The following is an 18,632-nucleotide window of genomic DNA, read 5'->3' on the forward strand; positions in this document are numbered from 1 at the left end:
ATCATATTGACTGCATTAATTTTTAAAAATTAGAGTAAAACATACATGAACAGAGGAGAACTTTCAAATAGTTCAGGAAATCATTAATGGGTATTATTCCTTCCTTCCTGCTATTCCACACTGAAATCGCTAATTCTACTCTCAACATTTAAAAACATTCTTTCCAGAAAAATTTCTAATATGTACCCTATATCCACACTTATAATTATTTTTTCTCTGCATAAATATGTTTACAGTAAAAACTGTTTACTTATTACTTTTTTCACATTAAAATACTTGTAAATCATTCAATATTTGCATATTATAGCTCTCTCTCTTTTTTTTAAATGGCTGATAGCACACTATGTTAAGGATATAACTAATTTTATTAATTTTACTATTTCTCTATCATGAAGATTCTGATTTACCTAAGATTTTTTTGTCAAAATCTGCGTGGCCAATCCTGCAAAGAAAATCTTACATGCATACAGCTTTGAGTTTATTAAGTAAATAAATTACTGGCAGAGGTATGTACATTTTAAATTTTGGTATACATATTCCATATTTCATTCCAGCAATTTACAGTACCAGCAAGTGAATAGATGTGCCTGCTTCACCACACACATGCCAAAACTATAAACTATTAAATGAGTATTGGCTAATATTTGGATAGTTGAAAAACGCCATATTAATTTATATTATAAAAATCATGAGTGTGGATGAGCATGCTTTAAATATTTATTGTTTGTTTGTATTGATTTTTCTGGTCTATTCAGTTTTGTCAATTTTGAAATCGAGGTAGTGTTTTTAAATTTATTTGCAGTAGCTCTTTTTATACTAGAGTAATGGCCATTTTCTCATCATATTTGCCACCAAAAATGTTCCCAGTTTGTTCTTGACTTTGGAATTCGTTTATGCAGTTTATAAGTTCTAAAATACCTGTTGTCACCGTTAGAGTAGGTAGTTAGTCAGACATGAACAGTGCAGGAGAGGACCATCTCCCCAGGAATGTCAAGCAAACATTAGTTGATGGTCTGGTGGTTGCTAAACCATCACTCTGAAATGATAATTGGCTGCAGCCAGCGCCAGCGAAAGACAGTATCCCCATAGGTAGAAAACACCTGAGCTGGTGATGTTAGGAGTTGAACGAGTGGGCTCAAGCATGCGCACTAAGAGGCAAAATGGCGGTGTTTAACTGGTACATAAACTTTCTCTGGGAATGCACTACTGGTAAGGTAAAGCACCTCAAGTGAACATGTGCACAGCTTCCGTAAACACACTGTGCATGCAGCCCCTCCCTAGTGCTGGCAGGCCACTGCGCATGTGGACAGCCCACCTCAAGAGAAGAGTCAAGAAAAGAGAAATGGAAACCCTAGAACCATGCTAATGTGTAAAACCCCAAGTCAAAGGCTGAACAGGGAACTTGGATCTCTCAAGTCATGTGCTTGGCCCACTTCCAAGTGTACATTGCTTCCTTTCATTCCTGCTCTAAAGCATTTTAAATAAACTCTCAATCTTAAAACTTGCCTTGGTCTCTCCCTCTGCCTTAAACCTACTTCTGCCCCTTGGCTGAATTCTTTCCTCCAAGAAGGCAAGCATCAAGTTTGCTGCAGACCTATATGGATTTGCCACTGATTTCAGTCAGACTTATCTTTCTATTTCTGGTGTCTAGACATTATGCCCTGCATAGCCAAACTATTGTCACACAAAAATATATGCAAGTTTATTCCAATATATTTAGCCCTTACTTTAAAAAGTTTTAACATTTAAATCTTTAATCCAATTGGACTATATTTTAGTAAAACAAAGTAAGGATCTAGCTATATTGTTTTCTTTCTAAAGGATTACTGTTCAAGAAAAATAAAGTGGTTATGTTACATTAAGAAACATTTAGTCATTATTTGATCAAATTTCACCCTAAATAAATTGTATCTATGTTACAATTATTGCAAAATATAAAAACATTAAAGTCTATTTAAGTTCATCATAAAATCTCTCTACTATTATAAAAGCTCTTTGATATCTCTCCTTCATAAAAAAAATTTGGTTTACTTGCTATGTCATGGAAGCCATATGACTGCTGTTGATGCCTACTGTGTGCCAGGCTCTGTTCTAGATCTTCCAAATTTATTATTAAAATTGATCCTCGTAAGTATCCTATGAAATAAGTATTGTTATTCGCCATTTGCGGATGAGAAAACTGAAGGTCTAAAAACACATTGGATGGTCACACATCTAGTATGTGACGTCAGATTGATCTCAAGTCTCTCTTCTTTCCACACACAGAACCAAGTCCCTTAGTGACTTCAATTAGTGTTCGGGACTGCTGCTTTTTATCGACTTTCACATAGAGTAACAGGTATTATAATTCCTGCCCATCTGAGACCTCACTCCAAGTCTTTCATGGACTTTAATTACCCCTACCTCCAAAATTCCCACACCACTCTGGGATGCTTTAATGACCAGCAAATGGGGTGTTTGATTCACCGCAAAAGTCTAATTGAATGTTACTTTTAAAAAAAGCATTCACCTTTTGCTGCATACTTGAAAAAATATTGAAAATCAAATTTGCTACATTACTATAGACTTGCATCACTAAAAATAGATTTTAAAACACCCAGAATAATATCAAAAAGGACACTTTTTAAAAACTTGTGGCTGAACAAAGCATATTTCATGGTTACTGCTAAAAGTTAAGATCATATCTTCGCATGTTAAATTTTTTGATCTACATAGAATCTTTGTAAATTACATTTGAAAATGGAATTATTACTCCAGCAAGGAGTAATTTTAAATATATTTAAATTTGAAAACAGCCAGAGTTTTCAGACAATCTCTACAGAAATTTGGCAGGAATGGCCAACAGGCTGCTTATACAATATCAATTGGCTTCAAAATGTCAAGTGGAATTACAATGCTAACTACAAAATGAACCAGATTAGATATTCACAACCGTCAATAAGCCAATTCCCTTCTCAGTGGTGAAATCTAATTAATAACTGAGATTTTCCAAATCAAACGATAGCAATTTTACCATCTTAGAAAAGGTCCCATCAAAGGGAAGTGTCAAAGAATAATTTGTGATAATCTTGACTCTAAATGGAAGAAAAAAAAGTTTTCTGTGCAAATATTTAGTCACAATTGAACCCTCATGCAAGATTGGGTTGAAAATCATTCTACTTTACTATAATATTCATGACAGCAATATTTCTAATCTGCATATCTACACAAACCACAAACACATCAGTATGTATATATATATATACACATAACATATGGGTGTGTGTGTGTGTATAACTAGAAATAAGCCAAATGTCCACAAATAAAACAATGCATACAGGCATAGTAATGACATAGAATATCATAATTCCATCAAACTGAACTTATGTAGGAAATAAATGGGAAATGAATGAAACAGTGTCTTCCTATTAACAGAGAAATATCTCAAAAACATAATATTGAGTACAAAAGCAAAAAATGAAAGAGAAAAAATGGCAACATTTTAACAATATTCACAGATGTGTAAAACTAAATAATATACTGTTTAGAGAAATGTACAACTGCTGTAAAACTGTATGTAATCACATGACTACAACCAGCTGCACAAGAGGCTAGAAAACAGAATCTCCAGTTGACCACCATGTGTTACTAAATGGTATTAGTATAGTTGTATTTCTTAAACTGGATTGGGGGTATATAATGATTTGTAATAATATTTTATACTTCATATATATTTTTAATGTAAAATTATTTCACCACAAAAAGGACAACAATAAAGTGATATCAAACCATTTAACAATGAAACCTGATAAAATTATACAGAGTGGCGGTGGTAGTGGTGGTGGTGGTAGGGAACAAACTGCTTGAGATGGATGACCCAGGGTTAAAATCTGAAGAACCAATAGTTGTTAATGAGATAGGGTCAGAGGAGCAAAGATAAGGTGTGAGGATCTCAGGCAGAAAGGAGTTCAGTATCTTTGAAGAACTGAACAAAGTCAGAAGAGTTAGTATATGGTGAAAGGAAGGAAGAGCAGTAAAAAGGGGAACTAGAAGGTAGGCAGAAGTCAGACAGCTCATTCAGCGCCTTTGAAGCCACATTAGAATTTTTGCTCTTGACTATAAGTGCAATGATAAAAGTATTAGTTAGGAAACAAACAAATAAAAAAGCCTAAATTATTTTTTAAAAAAGCCTAAAATATATATTTGCAGCTACTTGAATAAGAAGGTAACTCTCTCTTTCTCCTCTATCTCCCTCTCTCCTCTCTCTCTCTCTCTCTGTCTCTCTTTCTCTTTCTCTCTCTCTCTCTCTCTCTCTCTCTCTGTGTGTGTGTGTGTTTTCTGTCTCCCTCATTCTCTTCTTGTTTCCTATAACAGAGCAGAGATTAGCAAGCTACAGTGCTGGAGCACATGAAGCAACAGTAAGATTTTAAACCTTCAAATGACATGAGAACATTTGAGTTTTCAAAAGAACAAATTGACTTGTAATGGGTGATTTTATTAGAAAGAGACAACAGAAGTTGATAGGAGATTACTCAGGAGCCTGTTTTAGTAGATCAGTAAAAACATGGTAAGACTACAGTGGTAGCTAGCAGTAGACGTGGAGCAAAGCTGGCACATTTGAAATACGTGTAGAGATAAAAGTTGCCTGGCTTTGTCAATTAGTTGATTATGAAATTATCTAGTAAGAGTGTTTGGAGTAAAAGGAGAAAATCTAGGCCTTCCCTTTTTCTTTCAGTGATGAAAAGGTGAAGATTTCAATTGCCATCAGGTCAATGAAGGTAAATGAGTAAAATACAAGAGCAGGAGGTAGTGGTCTGTAAGCAGGATAATTAAATAAGCCACTTTAGTTACTAAGCAACACTGAGAGATGAAAATTTCCAGGAAAAAAATTAAAGTTATGATTAGACTCCACTAAGTTAGGACTTCTGAACAAAACATCATGTATTAGCAATATTCCCTTAACCTCCATCATGTTCTAGGCACTATGCCAGGAACTTTGTCTTGGTTCTTTTTTAATTCTCACTTTGTTAGGCATTAGTTTTTCTATTAACTGAAGGGGGAAAAAAGCATAAAACAAACCTAAAGATCATGAAAATTGTGTACTTGTCCAAATTCACACAGTAAGTGGGAGGGCTGATATTTGAATTCTCAATGAACTTGCTTGAAATCACATGTTCTTTCCAACTCACCATAGTAAATAATAGATCACTGAGCTGTGAGTCTGTCCAATTTTTTTACTTATCTGTGTTATCGTGTTGGGTCAAAATGGATCTCTTCTAGGCAGGAGTTACTTTCTCTGCTAGACAGGGTCTTCTCTTATTTTGCTCTCTTTCTTGCACTAAAAAGGACATATGCTGAAATGTACTCTCTCTCCAGTTGTCATTTTAGGTTTTATTTCCTTTCCATTTTCTCTCATATCCCTACGTTTACATTGTAAACTACTTTATAACGTGTTTTTTAAAAAAATACAGCACTTGTTCCCATTTAAATATCAATGCAGAAACTTATAGTTCAAGATGCAAAGGAAAAGTCCTTTCAAAAAAATTACATAAAATTATAAATTTTTACATTCTAAATTACATAGCATTGAAAAACACTAAAAACACAGGAAATCTGAAAATCCAAAATCACAGTGAAGTAACTTCATCTATCTCAGAAACTGATAGCTGGGGTGGCAACAAATAAATAAAATTACAGGGAATGTTAATACACTGATTTACAAGTTATTACGGCTAATACATTAATAATGTTAATGTTAATAATTATCTATAATTAATGAATGAGTATCTATGGTATCTACCAAAGAAAGAATTTCTCTTCTTTTCTATGCTCATGGAACATTCATAGCAGTTGATTTTGTTCTGCAAACACAATTTCAAAAATATTCCAAAAAATAGAAGTCATGTGTATGAAAACAATTCTCCATATAATGGCTCAAACTCTATTTTGATTTATTAAATTTCTGTATAATTTTTTATATTAAGAGAAATTAGTAAGCAAATTTGTAGACTTTTGGAAATAAAAGACTTTTTAAAAAGAAATAATGTTAATAAGCATATTTGATATCCAAACTCAATGGATGTAATCAGAATAATGAGAGAAAAATTAATACTTAAAATGTACCTATTACAAAATATATCATAGAAAAATATCTAATACATGAAACAAACTACATATTTAAAATGTTAAATATGTAGAACTTTAAGACACCAAATAAATATAATAATGTAATAGGAAAACAACAAATAAGAGTAAACCAGGTTACAGAAACAAAAAAAATGAAACAGAAAACAAAATGTTTTTAAAAATGTGGCCAATTAAATGGAAAGAAGATAAGAGAATTAAACTTCTGGCAGTTGTATTCAAGGAAAAGAAATAAGACCAACACAAATAATATTCAGAGTAAAAACAAGATCATGAATTTGGAAGACTTTAAAATTATAAAATTACTTTGCAGAAAATTAAATTTTCATAGCTTTTTAGATTTAATGAATACTTTGAGGGCAGGAGTCAATTACCAAAATAGTTCCAAACAGTAGTAAAAATTTTGAATAGACCAGTAATGTGGAAAGAAGCAGAGAAAGAGACTATCTCATGTCACTTACCACCCCTCTCTGAGGCCTATTTCAGAGGGTTTTAAAGTCAAAGTTATCAAACTTTAAAAGAACAGAAAATTATTTTCACAACTTCAAGAATAAAAGAGCCAAAAAAATTCTGAATACACCTACAACTCTGGAAAACTTGGTACCAAAACTATGTGTGTGTGTGTGTGTGTGTATATATATATCACTTTCACTTACAGATGCAAAAATCCTAAATAAAACAATAGTAAACTGAAGACAGAAATAGAGTAAAAGAAAAACATATCAATCTCATGTAGGATTTATGCTACGGTCGTTCCCTTTTAGGGAATCAATATAATTCAGCAGATCTGTAAATAAAAAAAAACACATGACCATCTCTGTAAATACCAAATTTTATATATAACTCAGTAAACATTTGTGTTTTTTTAAAAAAATCTTTATAAAATGCAATAGGACTCTTCTTTAAAAATATTCAACAGTAACGAAGGGAACAGTCTTATTTAGTGGGGTGGCAGTTTTTGTAACTTATAAAAGGGCTGAAATCTAAAAACTATACAAATTTTAGAGACAGAGAATAAATGTAATTTAAACTCATTATGGAAAATTGGGAAAACACAGAAAAAATATATGTAGAGAGAGAGAGAATGAAGGTAATTTAAATTCATTATGGAAAATTGGGAAATACAGAAAAACAAAAAAGAAAGAATGCCTGATTGGCTTCAATATCAAGAATTTCAAGCATTTCCTTCCAAATTTTTATTGCATTTATTTTTTATAAGCTCAAATACAATTAAATAGTACATACACATTTCTTCCTTGAATATTAAAAATAATACATGTGTGTTTTACTAAATTTAGAAGTGAAAAACAATGTAAAGCAGGAAATGAATCTCTTTCATAATACCATCTCCCAGTAATAATTTAACATTTTGGTGGACTTATTTTTTGGCTTTGTTCTAGGCTTTCTTTTCCTTTTTTTTTTTTTTAATATCACTGACCTCATATAAATTAATCTTAAACATAACTAATACAGGAATAGTTATAGATCCTAGATATAAAGAAGATTTAAGGGGAAAATATCTGCCAAAGTACACGAGACTGGACTTTTAGTTTTGCTCAATTAAAAAAAAAGCCTGTGACTCAGTTCATTCAATATAAATTTTGAATATATACATCATATATATATATGTAATCATTATTAAAATGTTTGAAATGCAAATGGCCATTTGGCCACAAATTAAGCCCTGCTTTGGTTTGTTTTTTAGAGATGAGGTCTTGCTGTGTGGCCCAGGCTGGAGTACAGTGGCTATTCCCAGGTGCAGTCATCGCAAGCTATAGCCTCGAACTCCTGAAGCTTTGCTTTTGTGATGGGAAATAAAAAGACAGGTTCTACTTGCTGAGTTGTAGTACATGTTATGCTACACTGGCCAGATGCCTGCTCAGGACTAAAAGCCTGAAGTCTATAGCTGCTGGGAGTGTACCTGTCCAGAACCATCACCTCTTAGGTCTCAGTCCACTTATGAATTTCCCTCAGGTGAAGTGAGTGGCTCTTCCCAGAACATCCTGCATTCAACGACGGTCCGTATGGGACTGTAATGAGGGGTCCCTGCCCAATTTGAGACAACTCTGCAGAGCACCCAGTTTTAGCTGCTGGTGAACTTGGAGTCAGCAAATATCTTATAGAACTGCATTGCAGCCCAGCTTGTCCCTCTGCCCACTCTTCTTCCTTTTATTCCTTTATTTAAACTTTTATCCCATAAGTGCTGCTAAAAAAAATTTCCGGTATGAACTGTGGGGAAAAAATGTGCCCCAGTAAAACTAGTTGCTGATACACAAAAATGACTACAAGTGAAAGAGGAATCATGTAGGGAATTGATGAAGGGTGTCGTTTACACTGTGAACTGAAGAATCCTTCTGGATTAATATATAACTGGTCCAAATTTGTTAAGGAAGGACACAAATTTATATCTTCCACATTCTTAAATTTATAATTTTGAATCATTTCTGTTGGCTGGAATACATTGTCATTTTTAAAAGAAAAGTATACGGATTATGTATTTTATCATTTTCCGTGTACTGAATTGTACAATCGTGAATTTTGTTACCGTGAGAGTGTTACAAAAACCTGCTAATCTCTAGGTCTAGCAAGAGCAATAGCATACTGCCAGGGTCAGGGCAGGGAAAGCACTCCAAACCTCTGTAGGCAACAGGGGAAGTGCTGTCTGCAGAAATTTAAAAACAATTAATAAATTCAACTACATTTGGTCAGTTTTGTATTCTTACCATGCGTTTGCAATTCTAAACAAAAATTCTTTTGTTGATTTAGGTTCAAAACAATTGCATGGTTACTATTAAATTTTAAAAGTATATGGAAGCTTTGAATTAGCACATTTATAATACAAATTACATCCTGGGAAAAATATTTCTAAACCACTCATCTGACAAAGGACTTAGATGTAGAATATATAAAGAACTCTGAATATATAAAGAACTCTGAATACTCAACAATAAGAAAACCAAACAATCCAATTAGAAAATAAGCAAAAGACATTTCACTAGAGGATATAAGAATAGCAAATCACCACATGAAAAGATGTTTAAAAACACTAACCATTAGGGGCATGCAAATTGAGACTACAATGAGATATCAGTAGACACCATATGAGATATCAATACACAATAGCTAAAATAAAAAGTAGTTACAGTATCAAATTCTGGTGAAGATGTGCAGAAACTGGATCTCTCACACATTGCTGGTGGAAATGAGAAGTAAAACAGTCACTCTATGCCAGGCTCAATGGCTCACCCCTGTAATCCCAGCACTTTGGGAGGCCAAGGCAGGTGGATCACTTGAGATCAGGAGTTCAAGACCAGCCTGTTCAACATGATGAAACCCCGTCTCTACTAAAAATACAAAAATTAGCTGGGTGTGGTGGCACGCACCTGTAGCTACTTAGGAGACTGAGGCATGAGAATCACCCAAACCTGGGAGGCACAAGTTGCAGTGAGTCGAGATCGTGCCACTGTCTCAGCCTAGGGGACAGAGGGAGACTCTGTCTCAAAACAATGGAAAAAATAAATAAAAAGAAAAACAGTTAATCTAAAAAATAGGTTGGAACTTTCTTGAAGAAAAAAGCCTTAAACATATACTTACCATACAAGTGAGCAATTGCACTGCTGGAGAATTATTCCAGAGAAATGGAGGCATGTCCTCATGAAGCCCTGTGTACAATTGTTAAGTAAACTGGTCTATCTATACCACGAAATACAATTCAGACATAAAAAAGAATAAACAATGGAAGTGGGCAGCAACTTGAATTGATCTCCAGGGCATTAAGTTGAGTGGAGAAAGCTAATCTCAAGAAGTTACACATTGCATTATTCCATTATAGCATTCTCTAAATGTTGTAGATAGAGAACAGACTAGCAGTAGTCAGGGTTTAGGGATGGTAGAGGGTGATGGGGTTGGTATGACTGCAAAAGGGTAGCAAGAGGGAGATTTTTGTAGTGATAGAAGTTTGAACAAAAGCAAAGCAATGTTTGTTGCTGGGCTGGAGGACTGTAAGTGAACCTGAAACTGCCCAATATAAGGAAATAGGCCTGAAATCTTGAGTCAGTTCAGTTCACACATGTGAAACGTATGTGAAATAAAAGTAATATAATGCAAAAATAGGTGATATATACATCCTTAAAGTACTAATACTTAAAAAAAATTTCTCTTACCAAATAATCTGATATTGGCCATTTTGAGTATGGATCTTCACAAGTAAAATGGTTCAGAGTCTGGGTATTTCATTGTATTTGACTTAGACTTAGTTTCATCATGCTAGAAGACTCACCGTGTTACACAAATATAATTAGAATAAATAGGAGCTAGTATTTAATGGCACAACAGAGTGATAACAATCAATAGTAATTTGTTGTACATTTTACAAAAACTAAAAGGGTATAACTGGAATGTTTGTAACACAAAGAAATGATAAATGCTTGAGGGGATGGATGTTCCATTTACCCTGATGTGACTATTATGCTTTGTATGCCTGTACCAAAATATCTTATGCATCCCATAAATACCTAAATCTATTATGTACTCATAAAAATAAAAAATAATTGGCCGGCAAGGTGGCTCAAGCCTGTAATCCCAGCACTTTGGGAGGCCGAGGCGGACAGATTATGAGGTCAAGAGGTCACGATCATCCTGGCCAAGAAGGTGAAACCCCGTCTCTACTAAAAATACAAAAAATTAGCCAGGCGTGGTGGCACACACCTATAGACCCAGGTACTCAGGAGGCTGAGGCAGGAGAATCACTCAAACCTCGGAGGTGGAGGTTGCAGTGAGCCGAGATTGAGCCATTGAACTCCAGTCTGGCAACAGAGCGAGACTGTCTCAAAATAATAATGACACTACTACTACTACTACTAATAAGTAAATAAAATAATTAAAGAAAGAAGTCCGTCTCAAAATCTAAATCTTCTCAAAGTCAACATGTAGCTATTACTGTTACCAACATCAGAAAGCCAGAATCTTAGATTATAAGAAAAAATCTCAAAAAAACTTCCCCACAGTATTAGAAAATGATACAAAGTATGAATTTTGATTTTTAAAAAACTTTATTTATACTACCTTGCAACAAATAGTCTGCCTTCAGTGAACTGATTATTATTTGGTATCATTGGTTGGAGATTTATGTCCTTCTGGGAAGATGGCAGATACTGCAATTTTGAATCTTACTTCTTCAGTAGAGAATATGACATTTTTTATTTTTTTTTTTTTTTTTTTTTTTGAGACGGAGTCTCGCTCTGTCACCCAGGCTGGAGTGCAGTGGCCGGATCTCAGCTCACTGCAAGCTCCGCCTCCCGGGTCCACGCCATTCTCCTGCCTCAGCCTCCCAAGTAGCTGGGACTACAGGCGCCCGCCACCTCGCCCGGCTAGTTTTTGTATTTTTTAGTAGAGACGGGGTTTCACCGTGTTAGCCAGGATGGTCTCGATCTCCTGACCTCGTGATCCGCCCGTCTCGGCCTCCCAAAGTGCTGGGATTACAGGCTTGAGCCACCGCGCCCGGCCTGAGAATATGACATTTTAAGAAAAAATTGAGAAAATGTCTGATGGAATTCAGCTTTGAAAGGTAGTTCAAAAAACTAAGCACCTCACAATATATGATTATCCTTTGCCTATAGGTGATCCTCTAAAGTTAAATAAGTTACGAAGAAATGAGAGTTTTCCTCCTTACAAAAATATCATAACATTTGCTAGGAAGTCCTGACTATGGGAAGACACTCCTATGTTTGTACTATATGATACCAAAACAAACCCCAAAATTTCCCTATTAGTGGTTAAGAATAAAAGGAATATTTTGGTTTTCCTATTCCTTGCATTAACTTCCTGATAGTATTTTCCAAATCTTGTGTTTGTAATGTCCCCAAATGGCACAATTTCAGGATAACTTGATGCTCCCAATATTAAAATAACTTCAATTCAACTTAAAGGTCAAAAATAAATATGACTCCCACAACAGTTTCACAATAAGTGTTGGAAATTCATTGTCTTCTTATAACCCCATCAGTTATAAGGAAGATGCTCATATAAACAATTTCTGACTTCGTTGAGATCATATATGGTCAGAAAAAGAGACATAATTGAGGATATGGTGGCACACATGAGCACTAAATGGAAGTATTTGTGGAATATAAGGAAGACGTTTACAAGGGAGAATAAGAACAATAAAAAAATCAATAGAGAAACTGGTCTCTGGTTTGAGCCTAGGAAACATACTTTTGGCCAAGCTTATGGAAGAAAGGGAATTCTAGACCGAGAATGCTTGAACAAAAATATGTTAGAATATTTTATCATTTGAGAAAAAGATTACATACATTATGCGTGGTGGTGCGTAAGGGATGCTGTGGGAGACAAAATTGAGAGTAAACTTTCAGCAAAATTCATTAGAGATCTTGAATAATAGGCTAAATAATTTAATCCTAACTCTTTTTTTTCTTTTGGAAGAAAACATTATTAAACACTCAAGAGTATACTTCTCAATATCACAGAAGAGTTTCCAAATACAAGTGTTAGAAGGGGAAAAAAAAAGCAACAAACTAAGAGGTAAAATCCAATCAGAAACAGTTTGGGTGTGCAGAGGACTGGAGGAGGGACAGGGACTGCACACGGGAAGGAGCTACTTTTATATTCCATAATTTGATCTTGTTGTGCCAGAATGCATGTTTTTTTTTTCCTCCAAATGAGGAATTCATTTCAAATAGGAATTTCTTTTATTCTTCTGGAACTGAAATGCTTAGTGCTATCCCTAACATCAACCATGGGCTTTTTGAAGTTATCCCAAATTTGCAACGCAAAGCACTTTTATGTATCTTCCAGTTGTAGATCGGAATAGCAAAAGTGAATGCTAAGCCCCTCCTAAGTTTTTATCCTCCTAAATAAAGACGTTCCCTTCTAGAGAACAAATTTACCATAAAATGTCAAAACTAGAAGAGAATAAAATGAAAGGAAAAAACCTAGAAAAATATCCTAAAATATCAAATGCAGTCATTTCTAAATATAAGCTTTTAATATTGTTATAATTATAGCTTTGTCTATTGTTCTTATTGTTCCTATGCTGCTTCTACAACGTTACATCAACTATACTTAGCTTTACTCTCCCCAGATCTTGGTGATGAAGCCTTCTGAGTGTGCTGTCCAAGCAAAGATAAGGTTACAGTAACATCAAAGGTTAGGTGAGGTTTATAGAAAGATACATATCCAGGCTTACCCAAGTATGAAGTCAAGAATATAGCATGTGATCAGCTTTCAAAGCATTTACAAGTGCTGCAAGTTAGTGAAACAGCTGTCTCCATAAACAGAGGAAATGTGGGGAAACCTCGGAATGCCCTTCTGGTTCTGGCACATTGGAATCCTAACTCTTAAAAGAAATATTGGGGTTATCTAGAGAGGAAGATGTGATCTGACTTCTGCTTTTGGATTTGGAGTGATGTATTTATTAAAGAAAGGTTTTAGAAGTAGAAAGACCAAACAAATGGTGCCAGCTATAAAAACTCTAATGGATTGGTAAGAACTATCCTTTGGTTATTTACTTTATTAGAACATATTTCTGACAGTATCTATCAAGGACATAAATAAAGAAATCATCCAGCAACACCCACCAAAAGAAAAAAAGTGCCTGCATATTGTATCTATAGCAAGTATAATAATATGATAGAGACAGGATTCTTTTATTCACTATTTTATTTTAATGCTTAGTCAAATATTGGTTAGGAGTTTCTTTTATGGAAATTCTAATCACACAAAATAACATATGAATCAAGAAAGATAATGTGCTTTTCTTGATTTTTCTTTTCAAAAATTGCAATCACTCAATTGTCCCTAATCATTGCTATTACTTTCTATTTATGTATTTTTTCCACAGAACTTATGAAGATATTGACTAATGCTGTATCTGGAATCTTTCATAGATAAAATGGCCCTAAAAGCAAATTTTTACTGCTTTTCTGGTTGTGCAATTCAACACGTTGTTATTGAAAAGTTGCCAATTGTTTAGTTCTATTTACAGTGTGTGAAATTTAAAGTGAGTAGTCAGGGGACACATGGTTTAAAATACCCCCAAATTCATCATGGAGCATAAAACTGATGGAAATGGTTTGGAAACAAATAGATTAAAATACAAGGTTACAAATATTATTAATAAGCACCAGAAACATTAGACAATGTTTCTGAAAAAGAAAAGATTTCGTATGGATTTAGGAATAGGCAATGATAGTTTATTTGGCAAAAGGGAAGTATGAGCCAAGGCTTAGCAGTAGCAATAACATGGAAAACTCAGGAAAGAATAATGCACCCAGCATAAGAGAATAATAGTTGTCAAAATGCTTAATAAATCTTAAAGAATTTGTTGAACAGTATCAGCAGGTTTATGACAAATATGTTTGATTGTTATGAACAGTGGTTAGAAATTTTCAAAAATGTTTTTCTTCTAGGAAAAGGTAATGGGATAGAAAAAAACTGAGACAGAGAGAGAGACATGTAGAAACAGGAAGAAATAAAGTAACACTTATTGAGCACCTCTTAAGTTTCAGTTAATCACTATACATAAACTATATTAATATAAATCTAATATTAACCCTTTGAGGTAAGTTTTGTCCCCTCTATTAGTTAGTAGATGAGAAGACTTGAGGTAAAAGAGCTTACATATTTTGCTCAGTGTCATATTACTGGAAATAAGTAGACCTGGCATCCATTTGGAGGTCTGTATGTTTCTAAAACCTGTGTATTTTCTACTAGGCATATTGAATTAGAAATAATAATGACAACATTCACTCCATATAACCTGAGAAACCAGTGACACCACTGATATTGTCAGGAGAGACATGAAAAATGAACAAGGAAAGATAGGAGAAAAAGGTGGAAGGTGTAATAAAATGTTAGATTGTCTGTAAATATGGCCATGGGGCCAGGCGTGGTGGCTCATACCTGTAATCCCAGCACTTTGAGAGACTGAGACTGGTAGATTGCTTGAGGTCAGGAGTTCAAGACCAGCCCAGCCAACATGGTGAAACTCCGTCTGTACTAAAAATACAAAAATTAGCCAGACATGGTGGTGAGTGCCTGTTATCCCAGCGACTTGAGAGGCTGAGACAGGAGAGTTGCTTGAACCTAGGAGATGCAGGCTGCAGTGAGCCTAGATCACACCACTGCACTCCAGCCTGGGTGACAGAGTGAGACCCTGTCTCAAAACTAAATAAGTAAATATGGCCAGCAATTAGCCATCACATTCTTATTCATATGTGCTTTTCTTCCTACCAATAGATAAAGGTTGTTTTCTCTCCCCTTGAATTTGAGCTGGTCCTGTGGCTTTCTTTGACCACTGAAGTATGGCAGAAAAGACTGTGTGACTTCTGGACTTATGCAGCTTCCATATTTGCCCTCTTGAGATCCAACGATTATGTAAAGTCTCAAAGCTCAACTGCTGAATAAGAAGAGAAAGCAAGCCAGAGAGAGAGAACCAGACATCTTAGACAATGGAATGACCCCCAGTGATTCTACCCTCCTCAGTTAAGGGCCCTGCTAAGATACCAGACATATGAACGAAGTCCTTCAGAATATTCTGGCCCCAGCCAAGTTCCAAGCTGATAGTAGCTACATGAATGACTCCAGCCAACACCATTTGAAACAGAAGAACCATGTAGCTAACCCACAGAATCATAAAATATAAAAACTATTTTTGTTTTCAATTTTTCAAGTTTTGGGGAAATTTGCTATGCAGCAAAGACTAACTGGTACAACGAGTTTGGGATCTTGAAATGGAGAAAACAAGTCATCAGGAAAATCAGGCATAGCAGGAGAGTAGTGCCACCTTAGTCTATCTTTATTCAAATCCTTGAGCCTATATCTGATATTAACAGCTACTTCTATTAAAATATAAATACTCTCTGGAAGAAATAGCTGATTAGCAGGAATCAGTTGACAATCAATAGAACACCAACATTTGGCACAGGATGAAGGGAATGCTTTTACCTATGCCTGACTCAGAAAAAGGAGTTTAAAAAGTTCAGAGACACTTCATGATTTTGCAGACCCTTGACTCTGGTCATGTCTAGTTAATATCAACACCATTACCTCCACAATAAATCAAAATCATTTATTATATATATATTTTTAACTTTTTTAAGTTCAGGGGTACCTGTGCAGGCTTGTTACATAGGTAAACGTGTGAACGTGTGTCATGGCAGGTGGGGGCGGGGGTTGTTGTGCAGATTATCTCATCATCCAGGTATTAAGCCTAGTATCCGTTAGTTATTTTTCTGCATCTTCTCCCTCCTCACATCCTCCACCCTCCTATAGGCCCCAGTGTGCATTGTTCCACTCTATGTATCTATGAGTTCTCATCATTTGGCTCCCACTTATAAATAAGAACATGTGGTATTTGGTTTTGTGTTCCTGCATTAGTTTGCTAAGGATAATGGCCTCGAGCCTCACCAATGTCCCTGCAAAAGGCATGATCTTGTTCTTTTTTATGGGTGCATAGTATTTTGTGATGCATATGTACATTTTCTTTGTCCAGTCTATCATCGATGGACATTTAGGTTGATTTCATGTCTTTGCTATTGTGAATAATGTTTCAATGAACATACATGTGCATGTCTTTATAATATTACCAAACGATTTACAGTTCTTTGGGTACGTACTCAGTAAGGTGATTGTTGGGTCTAATGGTATTTCTATCTTTAGGTCTTTGAGGAATTGCCAAACTGTCTTCCACAATGGTTGAACTGATTTACACTCCTACCAAAAGTGTATTAGCATTCATTTTACTCCATAACATCACCAACATCTGTTATTTTTCGACATTTCACACTGGCCATTCTGACTGGTGTGAGATGCTATCTCATTGTGGTTTTGATTTGCATTTCTCTAATGATGAGTGCTGTTGAGCTTTTATTCATGACTGTTGGCCGCATGTATGTCTTCTTTTGAGAAGTGTCTGTTCATGTCCCTTGCCCATTTTTTAGTGGGGTTGTTTTTTTCTTGTTAATATGTTTAAGTTCCTTATAGATGCTGCATATTAGACCTTTGTCAGATGCATAATTTGGGAAAACTTTTCTCCCATTCTTTGGGTTATCTTTCTACTCTATTGATAGTGTCTTTTGCTGTGTAGAGCTCTTTAGTTTAATTAGATCCCATTTCTCAATTTTTGTTTTTGTTGCAATTTCTTTTTGTGTCTTCATCATGAAATCTTTGCCCATGCCTATGCCCTAAATGGTATTGCCTAGGATGTCTCCCAGGGTTTTTATGGTTTTGAGTTTTACATTTAAGTCTTTAATTCATCCTGAGTTAATTTTTTAATATGGTGTAAGGAAGCGGTCCAGTTTCAATCTTCTGCATATGGCTAGCCAGTTATCCCAGCACCATTTATTGAATAGGGAGTCCTTTCCCTATTGCTTGTTTCTGTCAGGTTTGTTGAAGATCACATAGCTGTAGGCATGCAGTCTTATTTCTGCGTTGTCTGTGCTGTCCCATTGGTCTATTTGTCTGTTCTTAAATCAGTATCATGCTCTTCTGGTTACTGTACTCCTGCAGTACAGTTTGAAATCAGGTAGCCTGATGCCTCCAGCTTTGTTCTTTTTGCTTAAAATTGCCTTGGCTGTTCGGGCCCTTTTTTGGTTCCACATGAATTTTAAAGTATTTTTTCTTCTAGTTCTGTGACGAATGTCAACAGTAGTTTAATGGCAACAGCATTGAATTTATAAATTGCTTTGGGCAGTACGGCCATTTTAATGACATTGACTCTTCCTATTCATGAGCATGGAATGTTTTTCCAATTGTGTGATCTCTGATTTCTTTGTGTAGTGGTCTGTAGTACTCCCTGTGGAGACCTTTCACCCTCCTGGTTAGCTGTATTCCTAGGTATTTTATTGTTTTATACCAACTGTGAGTGACAATTCTTTCATGGTATGGTTTGATTCTGTGTTTCCACCCAAATCTCATCTCCAGTTGTAATTCATATAGTTCCCACATGTTGAGGAAGGGACCTGGTGAAAGGTGGCTGAATCATGGAAGTGGTTTTCCCCATGCTGTTCCTGTGACAGTGAGTGAGTTCTCATGAGATCTGATGGTTTTATAAGTGTTTGGAAGTCCCTCCTCTACTCTTTTCTTTCCTGCTGCCTTGTGAAGAAGGTACTTGCTTCTTCTTTACCTTCTGCCATGATTGTAAGTTTCCCAAGGTCTCCCCAGCCATGTGGAACTGTGAGTCAATTAAGTCGTTTTCCTTTACAAATTGCCCAGTCTCTGTCATAACTCCATTTGCCTGGAAACCACACTCCCATTGCCCACAGCAACCACACCAAGCCCCGCCCCCAAAAAAGTATGAGCTCAGACACATCTAACCCTGCCCCATTGAATGGTCTTTCTCTACCCACTCTGGTAGCTGAAGACAAAGGACATAATCTCTTGGGAGTGCTATGGCTCCACCCAGTGCCTGATCCTATACTACTACAGCTGATGTGCTCTTGAAAATGCCACCACCTGGCTGAAGGCCAACCAATACAAAACCAGTGCACTTA

At 35.5% G+C, this 18,632-nt stretch overlaps 1 protein-coding gene across 1 annotated transcript in view; it reads right to left on the reverse strand.

Moving 5' to 3' along the window:
- Window positions 1-18,632, reverse strand: part of KCNH8 (potassium voltage-gated channel subfamily H member 8) — a 400,761-nt gene that overhangs the window by 183,697 nt on the left and 198,432 nt on the right. The gene's annotated exons all lie outside the window — the stretch shown is intronic.

Source organism: Rhinopithecus roxellana, chromosome 1 (assembly GCF_007565055.1).
Source record: "Rhinopithecus roxellana isolate Shanxi Qingling chromosome 1, ASM756505v1, whole genome shotgun sequence".
Taxonomy (NCBI): Eukaryota; Metazoa; Chordata; class Mammalia; order Primates; family Cercopithecidae; genus Rhinopithecus; species Rhinopithecus roxellana.